The sequence below is a fragment of the Hemitrygon akajei genome, chromosome 1 (assembly GCF_048418815.1).
Source record: "Hemitrygon akajei chromosome 1, sHemAka1.3, whole genome shotgun sequence".
Lineage (NCBI taxonomy): Eukaryota > Metazoa > Chordata > Chondrichthyes > Myliobatiformes > Dasyatidae > Hemitrygon > Hemitrygon akajei.
In genome coordinates, this window is record NC_133124.1 from 114,091,779 (window position 1) to 114,104,223 (window position 12,445).

The 12,445-nt window shown below is 41.9% G+C and overlaps 1 long non-coding RNA gene across 1 annotated transcript in view; it reads right to left on the minus strand.

Annotated features, from left to right (window-relative positions):
• The window catches only part of LOC140732721 (uncharacterized), a 175,952-nt gene that overhangs the window by 1,884 nt on the left and 161,623 nt on the right, over positions 1-12,445 (minus strand). The window contains exon 2 of the long non-coding RNA XR_012100122.1: positions 2,582-2,741. This is a non-coding gene — a long non-coding RNA (uncharacterized lncRNA). The remainder of the gene's footprint in view (positions 1-2,581; positions 2,742-12,445) is intronic.

The window sequence follows — 12,445 nt, forward strand, 5'->3', positions numbered from 1 at the left end:
CATCTCCTCTTTAAGCATCTCCTCCAACTTGGTCTCCATAGATCTATGGGTTCACCACTTTCTGGGTTGAAGAGCTTTCTCCTCAATCTTTTAAATGTCTTAGCCTGACATGATCATGCTGGACCCACCCAGTCAGAGGAAAATACCCTGCCTGCACCCGGGCTGTTGAGTTTTGTCAGAACTTTGTACATTTCACTGAGATAATTGAAACTCTAATAAATGCAAGCAAAGTCAACCCAGCCACTGCTCATACAAATGTTCCCCCGCATCCCCCACTACTACCACCCACCAATCCAGCAATCAGTCTGGTCTAACTTGATTGGCAAGTATCTTCATTCTTAGCGAAGGCCACCAGATATGGTTTCATTTACACAGGACTCAACAATTCTTGCAAGAAAGGCCAACATACCATTTATCTTCCCAACAGTTTGTTCACCTTTATATTCTCGGTTAGCAACTGGTGAACAAGGCCACCCAGATTAGTGCCCACCATGAACTTACTGAAATCACCTTGAAGCCTCTTTGCATCCTCCTCTCAGCTTACAGCCCTATCCAGTTCTGTATTGCTGGCTAATTCAGAAGCAAGGCATTCAGTTCTCTCATCCAAATCATTGATATAGACCGTGTGTAGCTGAGTCCCAAGCACTGACCTGTTCAGTAGCCCTCTACTTACAACCTGCCACCCCATTTACCCATAGTCCAAGCCAATTTTTCATCCATGCAAGTGTATTACTTCCAGAGATTCTGCAGATGCTGAACATCTTGGGCAACACACACACTGGAGAAACTCTGCAGGCCAGGGGGCATCTATTGAGGAGAATAAACAGTCAATGTTTCAGGCTGAGGCCCTTCATCAGGACTCGAGTTCCTCCAGCATTTTGTGTGTTTATTACTTCTGATCCCATATCACGGAGTCTTAATTTCATTGAGTACTAGGGCACAAATACATGCCCTTCAAACATCCTGTCCATACCAACCTTATCATCTGCCTAGTCTCATCTACTTGTACCCAAAACCTACTCATCCATATACTTATCCAAACTTCTCTTAAATGTTACAACTGAACCCACCTCTACCACTTCCACTGGCAGGTTATTTCATTTTTGCACCACCCGCTGAGTGAAGAAGATTCCCCTCACACTCCCCTTGAAATTTTGGCCTTTCACCAGAAACCTATGACCTCTAATTCTAGCTTCACCCAACCTGAGGGGAAAAGTAATATTCGGAAAACCATGAGGCACACTGCTTCCCTGTTCATACAAGAATACTTCAATCCTATCTGAAACGTTGATTTGAAAACACAAATACAGAAGGAAGCTAAGACAATATAATAGCATTCAGACACAGCACAATCTCACTTTCCGTGTAACAGCTTTAAATGGCCTTTACGATGTAATCAGTGTGGTTGCGAAAACCCATCACAGGATCAAGAAATTGCTGTGGCGCTTTTGTTAAATGCAAGAATTGTTAGTGCATTAAATATGCACTTTTTCAAGTTTGTTTTAAAGGTTCAGCATGTTGAGAACGACATCCAGCAGTTAGTGTGATTTAGTCTTCTCCATGACTTTTTTTTAAATTAAATTTTTAGAAAATTACAAAGAATAAATGTAATGACAAAATAGTAAGAAAGAGAAAAATAATATTAACCCTCCCCCCTCCCCTTAACCCTCCCCCACTTAACCCTTGTCTAAAGAAAGAAAAAAAAGAAAGAAAGAAGAGAAAGATTGCCTGGATATCGGAGGATCCCCACATGCTCCATGGAGTTCAAAATAATTTTAATATTTATTTTTACTTTCCCCAATTACTTTATAATTTTATCTTCAAAGGACCTATGTATTTAATCCTATCTTTTGTAGGTATGGGAGCCAAATTTTCAAAAATATATCATATTCATTTCTTAGATTGTATGTAATTTTTTCAAGTGGAATACAACTATATATTTCATTATTCCAACAATCCATAGTTAAATATAAATCAGATTTCCAAGTAACTGCGATAACTTTTTTGGCTACTGCCAATGCAATTTTTATAAATTTTTTCTGATACTTATTCAATTTAAGTTTCAGTATTGTCCCTTCAATGTCTCCTAATAAAAATAATATTGGACTATGTGGGAGTTGTACTCCAGTAATTTGTTCCAATAAAAGTCTTAGATTTATCCAAAATGATTGAATTTTAAAACAAGACCAAGTAGAATGTAAAAAAGTACCAATTTCTTGATTACATCAAAAACATTGGTCAGACATATTTGAATTTAATCCATTTATTTTCTGTGGTGTTATATATAATTGATGTAAAAAATTATATTCCTTGACTTACTCCATGACTTCTTGATGCCTGGAATGAGCAGAGATGCTGCAAAAGGTCCTCAGCTTATCCACACCAAATCAGTTTCTAAAGGTGGTGTGAAAGACCAGGGGACACAAACGCTTTGGCCTGAAACACAGTCATATTTTTCAATCTGATGAACGGAGGACAAAGTTAAAGGGAGTGTCTGTGAGAGATAGTCATCCACAGGCTAACCAGGCACAGGATTCTTCTGATAACAAGGAGAGCCAATACTCCTTCAGTGAGCACCCACCTGTGGTAGGCATCTCCTCCAGTCTGTGGGATGGCTTTAGGTCAACTGAGCAGCTTCCAATAGCATCACCCTACCAGGTGAAGGAGAATCTCTCGGTGATGTCCTGATGTCAGCTCTGGTATTCTCTCAGATGATGGGCCCAGTTCTCCCATGGTGAAGTCTTGGAAGAATTTTGTAAGAAAATAACTGAATTAGATGTGTTAGTAACAGTGCAGGGGAACCGCCCTGCCAGATGTTCTACATTACATCACACTGATCATCCAGATTATCTGATCATTACCATCTGTTTCGATGACTTGCTGAATGTCAGATAGAGAGCTGCCTTCACTTGTTCCATCACACACTGAAGTGGTGTGTCCCACATATGTTCCACTACACATTGGTATAGTGTATTTCACTTTAGTCCCACTGTGGTGGGTGTGTTAAACATGTTCCATCACATGCTGAGGTAATGTTTCCAAATATATTGCATTACATGCTAAGAGTGTATCCCACATAAGTCCATCATACGCTAGGGTATGTGTCCCACACGCGTTCCTTCAGTTGGTGGAGTACTACACCCCACAAGTATTCCATCAGATGGTGGGGTAGCATGTTCCACACCTGTTCTATGAAATTGATGGTAAGTGTGTCCCACACATGTTCCATCACACACTGGGCTAGTGTGTCCTACACATGTTCAATCACACACACCAGGGAAGTGTGTCCCACACATGTTCTATCACACACTATGGCAGCCTTTCTCAACCTTCTTGCCCTTGAAGAATCCTTGAAATAACTTTCGGGTCTCAGGGAACCCCTGCATAAAAATTATTATATCTGCAGGTCACGGTACGTTACCATGATCAGTAAGTTGTAATATAATAAACCAAAAATAATTGTCAATGCTATTTTGAATAAAGAATAACATTTTAGCTTAACTTGCTTGAAATTAATCTCTTTCTTTTCCTTCCATAAATTTAAAAAAAACTCATAAGGCAAACATATAAATGTCTCAATTCTGGGTCGAACTTGAGATAAGTAAACATGGATTTCCCCTTCAACTGAAATGAGACTATTTCTATCTTTGCTCTTGATGCTTGTTAAACAAGAAAAAGCTTGCTCACACATGTAAGAAGTTGAAAACTGCAGCAAAATATTTATTGCTTTTCTGTGAATGGCAGGATACCCTTCTTTCTCAGAATGCAGAACTTGTCCAGGGGTGGGTCGGTAAATCTCATCTTGAGTACATGATCAGAGTGCAGCTCACAAAGTTCTTCCCCTTCTCTCAAAGTCAAGTGATCAGGCTGAGTGGAAGATATAGAGAAAGGGTCCCTCACCCAGCCATACACGTGTTGAAACTCACTGCAGTTGTACCGGGTATTGGTGAGACCACACCTGGAGTACTGCGTGCAGTTCTGGTGTCCATATTTAAGAAAGGACATACTGGCTCTCGAGGCAGTGCAGAGAAGGTTCACTAGGTTAATTCCGGGGATGGGTGGGTTGATGTATGATGAGAGGTTGAGTAGATTGGGACTTTACTCATTGGAGTTCCGAAGAATGAGAGGCGATCTTATTGAAACATATAAGATTGTGAAGGGGCTTGATCGGGTGGATGCGGGGAGAATGTTCCCAATGATGGGTGAAACTAGGACTAGGGGGCATAATCTTAAAATAAGGGGATGCTGTTCCAGGACTGAGATGCGGAGAAATTTCTTCACTCAGAGGGTAGTGGGGCTGTGGAATTTACTGCCCCAGAGAGCTGTGGAAGCTACTACACTCAATAAATTCAAAACGGAGATAGACATTTTCCTGGATAAAAATGGCATTAGGGGATACGGTGAGCGAGCAGGTAAGTGGATATGAGGCTAGGTTTAGATCAGCCATGTGATCTCCAGGACCAGTTTTCGATAGCCTGGATGGGTCGGAGAGGAATTTTCCAGATTTTTTCTCCTCAATTGGCAACTCGTTTTTTTTTCCCGGGTGATCACATGGGTTTGGGCGGGATGAATAATAAAATAAAATGGGCGGCATGGTGCCCTGTTGGTTGGCACTGTTGCCTTGTGGGATTCGGTGAAAATTAGAGTTAAGATTGGATCAGCCATGATCTTGTTGAATGGCGGAGCAGGCTTGAGGGGCCGATTGGCCTGCTCCTGCTCCTATCTCTTATGTTCTTATGAAAGGGAGGAAAAATACTATTCAACTTTGTTCTACAGTTCTTCCAGGTGGTTTTCAATAAGACTCGAGACTTGCTGATATCCTTCTTCACTCTCAAGCCCAGGCAGCAGTGGGAACATTTCAGGATTTCTTTTCTGCAACATGATTTTTCCAAAGACTTGCTTTCTTTTTCAATCCAAGAATCGTGTCACTTGAAGTCAAAACGTTTTCCCCAGGGCCTTGCAGAGACTGGTTCATATGATGAAAAATGTCTGATAAATAGGCTAGTTTCTTCAGCTATTCTTCATCTTCAAAGCACTCAGCAAAATCTAGCCTACTATTTTCTTGAAATTACTCCTGCAATTCACCTTTCAACTCAAAGACCTTGTTGAGAACTCTTCGTCTGCTAAGCCACCGGATTTCTGTATGTAGCAGGAGATATGTGTGCTCTTTGTTTAGGTTTTCACACAGTTTTATAAACATTCTCTAGTGAACTGGTCTTAAAGCTACTAAATAATTTGCTTCCTGAGCCCCTTCATTGACTGAGACTTTATTTTCAAAAGCTTTAATCTGCTTGGTTTGAGATTCCAACAGTCGTATAAAATAATCAGCACGTTTATGCTTCATATAGCTGTCATTTGTAGTTAAGTGTCTTTTCAATTTTGCTGGAGTCGTTGCTACATTTGTAAATTGTTTGCCATGGTCTAGGCACAGTGGAATAGAGCAATCTGGACCACCAGTCCATGTAAAACCCATTCATAAGTAGCTTTCATTGTAAGGACGGACTTGTTTTGTGTCTGTTGGACTAGTGCAGTGAAACAACTCAGAAGATTGTATTTCTTCACCACTAACGTTATCAGAGTTGTCCATAGGCTTAGGCCTAGAATCGCTCTCTTCATCTCTCATCTCCTCTTCAAAAATTGTCACACTGGACCATCTTTAGAATGAAAATTTCCTTCCAAATCTCTGCTATACCGGTAGAGTTTGTTCGTTCCCATAAGTCAATCGGTGGCATGCAAGGGGAAGTTGAGGGAGGTAATTCAGGAGGTAGAAGCTGATGTCACAGGCCAAGTTAGGTGAGTCCATTTAATGCCCAGAAAATGCACTTCACACTCACCATCAGCCTACCATCCTCCCCACCACACAATACAGTGCTTAACGGTTATTAAAGGCCTCCCATATCTCATGTCAAAAAATGACCATGGACTCAAGCAAATAAACGTGGTCCCACTGCGTACTGCCACACTGGGCTGAGAGACCTCGAACCATTTTGCTAATGGGACTGCTCAATCACTGTCCACCACTGCGAGCACTAACATTGCAAATTGTGCAATTGTGCGCCACACGTGTTCTATCACAACTGGGTTAGTGGGTCCGACACATGTTTCAACACAAACTATGGTGCAGTGTGCCCCAGATGTGTTCTATCACACGCTGGGGAAGCATGTCCCCTACTGAGCACACAATCCCTTAAATCTGTAAAGTTGGAAGAGACTTACTGAAATGAACTTGTGTGATGATAAATCAGAATCAGGTTTTATTTTCACTGACCTAAATGACATAAAATTTGTTTTGTGGCAGCAGGACAGTGCAGAGATATAAAATTGTTTTAAATTACAAAAATTCTATACCTGGTACAAAAGGACCAATAGGCTGAATGACCTACTTTTGTACAGCAACCATTTTCTAAGGCTGGCAATTGGCAGCCTCATTTTGCATATTACAGGGACTAGACTTCTGAAATAGCTTCGTTGGTCTTGAGTGCTCAGGGTACCAAAGGATTGGAGAAATGCTGTAGAAATGAAGAGCTCACTCATTCATGACTTAGTTTTTAAACTTTAATATAGATTTCCTCTTCTGAGACTGAAACCAATAGTCCAGACCAACCCTTTTCATTGAGTACAGCACTCTACCAATCCCATTCCACAAGTTAATCTGTTTGACAAATTTTGCAGTCTTAAAAATAAACACAGCCCCATTTCCTATAATGGTTTGTCTGTAATGGACTCTTTCTTGAAGTGATAGTCTAGTATCAGGTTAAGGTTTTTTTTTTAAAAAGCAATACTGGGCAAGCAACAGCTTCTATTCAAAGCCTATAATTTTGAAACACGCCTTTTTTGGATCGGCCACCTCTTGGCAAGAGTATGACTGAACAAGGTTACGATGAGCAGTTTTAAAACTATTACAAGCCAGACTGATTGCACCAGATATGGATTTTGTCTGTGATTTCACTATTTCCTTTTCCCTTTCAATGAGTGATGAGTAAGAAGCTGATGACGTGAGTCTTTGGCCGTGAGTGGACCGTATATACGGTTGGAGACTCACAATAGATTTCAGTGAGTGTTTCAGGATAGAGGCTGTCTCATTATCTCTTCAAAGTATCCATGTGGTATCTCTGTTAGTGAAGCTTATAATCCTGTTTAGAACAGGACTGGGCCATGAGTCGGTAAAGATCAAACATTGTACTGCTCCTTGTAGACAAGGCAGATTAAGGAAAGTTTTGTCCAGCTATTGAAATTACTTCCAGAATACACTAGCATGAAGGCAGATGTGGTACATCCCACAAAATGAATGTTTAACTGAAAGCAATGCCGATGTTACATAAGGCTTCTCTCCTTGAGAAACGTCTGTAAGCTGATTTCTCTTTAAGTTCAAAACATGTTAATATGTGTATTGTGTTGCTTTACATTCACTTACGATAGTTCACTACAGTCGGCCCTCCTTATCCGCGGATTCTGCATGCGCGGATTCAATCGACCGCGGATCAGGAAAACCCGGAAGTTCTCTCTCCAGCACTTGTTGTTTGAGCATGTACAGATTTTTTTTTCTTGTCATTATTCCCTAAACAATACAGTATAACAACTATTTACATTGTATTAGGCATTATAAGTAATCTAGAAATGACTTAAAAGTACAGGCAGTCTCCGGGTTATGAATGAGTTCCATTCCTGAGTCCGTCCTTAAGTCAGATTTCAAGTCGGAACAGATACATCCGGTATTATTTAGCATCAGTTAGTCAAACGTTTTTCTTAGTATATAGTACAAATTTTGCCTTTCTATGCATATAAAACACTTAAGAAACATACGTATTTCAATAATTAAACCACTGCGTCGCTTAGTAATAATTGTAGCTTTCATCGGGGGCAGGGCCTTTCACATTCTCCATTAAAATTGTTCCGATCGTTGACTGACTGTAGCCTAACGCTTTTCCAATGACCGATGGCGTTTCACCTCTTTCCGATCGCTTTATTACTTCCACCTTATTTTCAATCGCGATTGTGATTATTTTCGTGAACAGAAACACTGCGGATTCAGAGCTGCACCGCCAGGTCCTAATGCCCACCGCAATGAGACTGGTTAAATAAAGTCTGGGGTTCCGCTGGGTCCTAAAGACTACGGCACTGATCCATGTTAAATAAGGGACTTGAGCATCCGCAATTTTTGGTATCCGCGGGGGGTCTTGGAACCAATCCCCCGCGGATAAGGAGGTTCATCATCAAACAAACATATCCATAAGATGTATTTCAGATATTGTACATATATATCATATAGTCATATATGCCTCAAATCTCCACATAATATTTATCTGAGGTATACACTTATAGAAAAGAATGGAAAGAAAGAACTATAGTTCATTACTTCGTAGAACATAGAACACACCAGCGCAGGGACAAACCTGACCCAGACCATTTTGTTGTGCCAAAATAATACGGTAATGCAAATCATGCCCAGCGAATCTAACCCCTTCAATTAAGTTCCGTTGAATAATCCCCTGACGTCACCTACAATTAAACTGTATATACTATAATCATTCCCTAATGAATACCATGAAATATTTTATTATTCTTATTACTATCTTGTAAAATGCTTGGGAGAATCTGTATAGAGTCGAATTTCTGTAAGTCAGGTTATTTGTAAGCTGGGAAGATCAGTTTATAAATTCAGTTTACAACTTGAGTGTTATGAACATGAGAAATAGGAGTAGGAGGAGACCATTCAGCCCCTCAAAGCTGCTCTAGGATCCAATGGGGATTCTGGCTGATCTTCCACTTCTCTGGCACTTTCCTGCTCTTTCTCCGTAATACTTACAGTGGTGCTGGTCCAGTCTGCCGAGGAATCAGATGCTCTCCTCAATTGAATCTCCTACTGTGGTGCTGGTCAAGTCTGCCGAGGAATCAGATGCTCTCCTAAATTGAATGCAATAGCATCCACTCAAAACCAGAGAGCGGGGCCTCAGCTGAACAGCTCACTCTGTGTGCCCAACAACGACCAAATCCTGCTCCTGCTGTATCTCTGTCTCAGCACAGGGGGCCCCACCTTTCTAATGCAGCAGGGCCACCCACTGAACTGCACCCAACATTAACAAGCCTTGGTTTAACTAAATTGCAACACCCTCCACTAACAACATGCCCCCTAGATTCCCCTGTCAGCCGGATGCATTTCAAATCAACACTTATAGAGTTTATACAGTCATACAGCACAGAAACAGGCCCTTCGGCCCAACTCATCCATGCCAACCACATGAACGAGCCCCACTTATCCCCATTTATCCCATATCCCTCTAAAAGTTTCCTATTCATATAATTCTTTCCCTTCCCACCTTACACCTATGCCCTCTAGTTCTTGATTCCCTTTCCTGAGCTAGAAAGACTGTCCATGCCCCTCACAGTTTTGTGCATCTCTGTAAAGTCACTCCATAAACTCTGTGCTCCAAGCAAAACGTGATGAGAGCATCACATGTATTATAGGAAGGGCATGAAACAAACTGAAATCTTCTCACTAGAACACTATAATGGTTCCTCTACCATACTCTGTATTGAAAGAGCACCATTTGAATAGTGAATAATCCCAAGGAGCATCACATAATCAGGAAAACTGAGTCTGAGCTGCTCAAGAAGAGAGGAAGGTGGACCAGAAGCCTGGGGAAAGCTTTTTAGAGAGCACTTTAGATCACTGAGACTTCAGAAAGCCTCACCTTATTCAGTAAACAGTGGCCATTCAGTAGACCAGGAGAAGCCCAGAAAGAGAACAATGGACTGAGGAGAATTCAGGGGAAATTCACACCTGCAGCTGATTTACAAACTCGCTGGTATGAAGAGTAAAGGCAGATGAGGCCCTTGAACAAGAGCAGTGGTACAATATCCTGGGGGGTTACCATTAATATGAAACTGAGCTACAGTAGCCAAATACACTGATTGGTTACCTGAACAGTTCAGAGGCTAAGATTTCCACGCTTGAGTAACTCATCTCCTAACTGCACAAAGCCAGTCCACCATCTACAAAGCTTAAGTGTGAAGAGCCACTCTCAACCTGCCTGGATTAACATAGCTTCATCAAGAAACAAGAAGCTTTGACACCATCCAGGTTATATCAGTCAGCTTGATGGGCAGCCCATCCACAACCATACACTCGCTCCACCACCGACACACATTAATAGCAGCGCGTACCATCAGCAGAAACTCACTAAGAATCCTTGGACAGCACTTTCCAAATCCACCACCTATACCAGCTAGAAGTACAAAGGCAGTGAAAGCAAAGGAACCAGCACCAATTGGAAGTTGCTCTGCAAGCCACACGCCACCCTGACTTGGAAATATATCACCGTTCGGCCACTATCAGAGAGTCAAATTCCCGGGACTCCTTCCTTAACAGGGTGTACCCACCCTTCAAGGACTGCAGCTACTCTGCACCACCTTCTCGAGGGCAACTAGGGATGCAGACTCCATCTGAAAAGCCCACATCACTTGAATGAATAAATAATTCTAATGTGTGGTTTAAAGTGAGGGGAGAGTTTAATAAGAACTTAAGGGCAACTTCTTTTTACACAGAGGGTAAGATTGAGCTGCTGGGGAAGTGGTTGAGACAGGTATAACATCAACTTGTAAAACACAGTGAGACAGTTACATAGTTTGAAATGGTTGAGTGCCAAGTGCTGGCAAATGGGACTTGTTTGGATGGGCATCTTGGCTTGTGCTGTGTTCCAGTCTCTGAGGGTGCCTTTATCTTGTCCATCACCTCCACCAGCTGCTCAGTAATCTTCTTATTTCTTCCCTACGCTTCCAAACACTTACAACTTCCAATCTGAAGCCATAACCCCTTGCTTGACCTTAACAATCAACAGGAAGAGTTCGCAGCTCTGTCCATTCGTTGCCTGGTTGCTTCATTCAATAATAACCTCATGAGTGTATGTGTTCATCACTGGCTTAGCCTGTTTCTCTGTAATTCTATCACCCACCCACAAGCCGGATCTGGCTCCACTCTTCAGCAACTGACACCAGAGAATTTCGCAAGGATTTTTGCCGAATGCCTTTAGAAAAGTGTGTTACATAAACTGCACTGAGTTCAGTTGCTGCCTGATTCAGTTACCGTTTCAGGTAATTGCACCAGCTAGCAAAGGACAATCCCATTGCACCTACAACCCTACATGACTGGAGATAGTACTTAACATGGACGCCATTGTCTCTACCTCACTTGCCTTGGCCTCAAAGTTTAATTGGTATTGATTAATTATTGTCACGTGTACCGAGATAGAGTAACAAGCTTTGCATGCCACCCAGACAGATCATTCCATACATAAGCCTTAAAGTAACCCTAGATTCCCAGAGTGGTCTGACTTTTAAATCCTCAACATTCCATCCTTGCTTTTATATTCTACTCCTCCTGAAATGGATGATAACATTGCATTTGCCTTGCTTACTATAGACTCAGCCTCCAAGGTAACCTTTAGGGAATCCTGCACTAGAACTCCCAAGTCCCTTTACACCTCCGATGTCTGAATTCACCCTTCATCTACAAAAATAGGCTCTGGCTTTAATCCTCCTATCAAAGTGCATGACCGTCCACATGTATTCCAGCTACCATTTCTATGCCCCCTGTCCTCACCTGTCCAGTTCCTTCTGCAGACTCCACGCTTCCCGAACACTATCTGCCCCTCCTCCTATTTTTGCAACATTTGCCAGCTTGGCTACAAAGCCACTAATTCCATCATCCATGCAATAGATTCTGGCTATTTGGGACACATGGAAACAAGTAAATCTTGGCCCAATTAAGCAGCTACCTCAATTAGCCAAAATTTCATGGAAAAAGGTATAAAAAAGATTAGTGTTTAACTGATTAACAAATTATATACTTAAATAAAATTCTAGCTTTAAATAAAATTATATTTTAATTTAAAATACTACTGGTGGTTGTCCATCGACTCTAACGATGACAGTTTTAAAGTGGAAAAGCCACTGAACTGGGGCAGTTCCAGTCTCTTGACCTCAGAAGATGGGTCCAGTGGAACCTGTAGACGTTATAACTGGGGTCTTCCCTGGTTGCAAAGGATGACCGTGATTTCTTCTGTGCCTCATTGTGCGCATCGCTCTCCACGAAGCGGTGCAGAAGCGCTTTCTCGCTGCAGTCCTATGGAGATTACTTTGCATGCTAGGACAGGCATGGGGGCATGGGGGTATCTCATGGGGGTATGAGCCTCGCTGGCTACTCTCGCCTGGTTTAGCCCGCCTGCCACAGCGTTGGACCAGGGTGTTGCCACTGTCACACACAAACAGCAATTTGGAGCCATAGATGAGAGCTGAGTGCTTGGTGGGGACCAAAGGTAACTAACGTTCAAGATGATTGTTGACATCCTCACATTCTTTTCAAGAGCAACAGGATAACTAGGGAGAGAGTAGGACCACTCAAGTATAAAGAGGGGAACATTTGCTTGGATACAGAGAATATGTACCT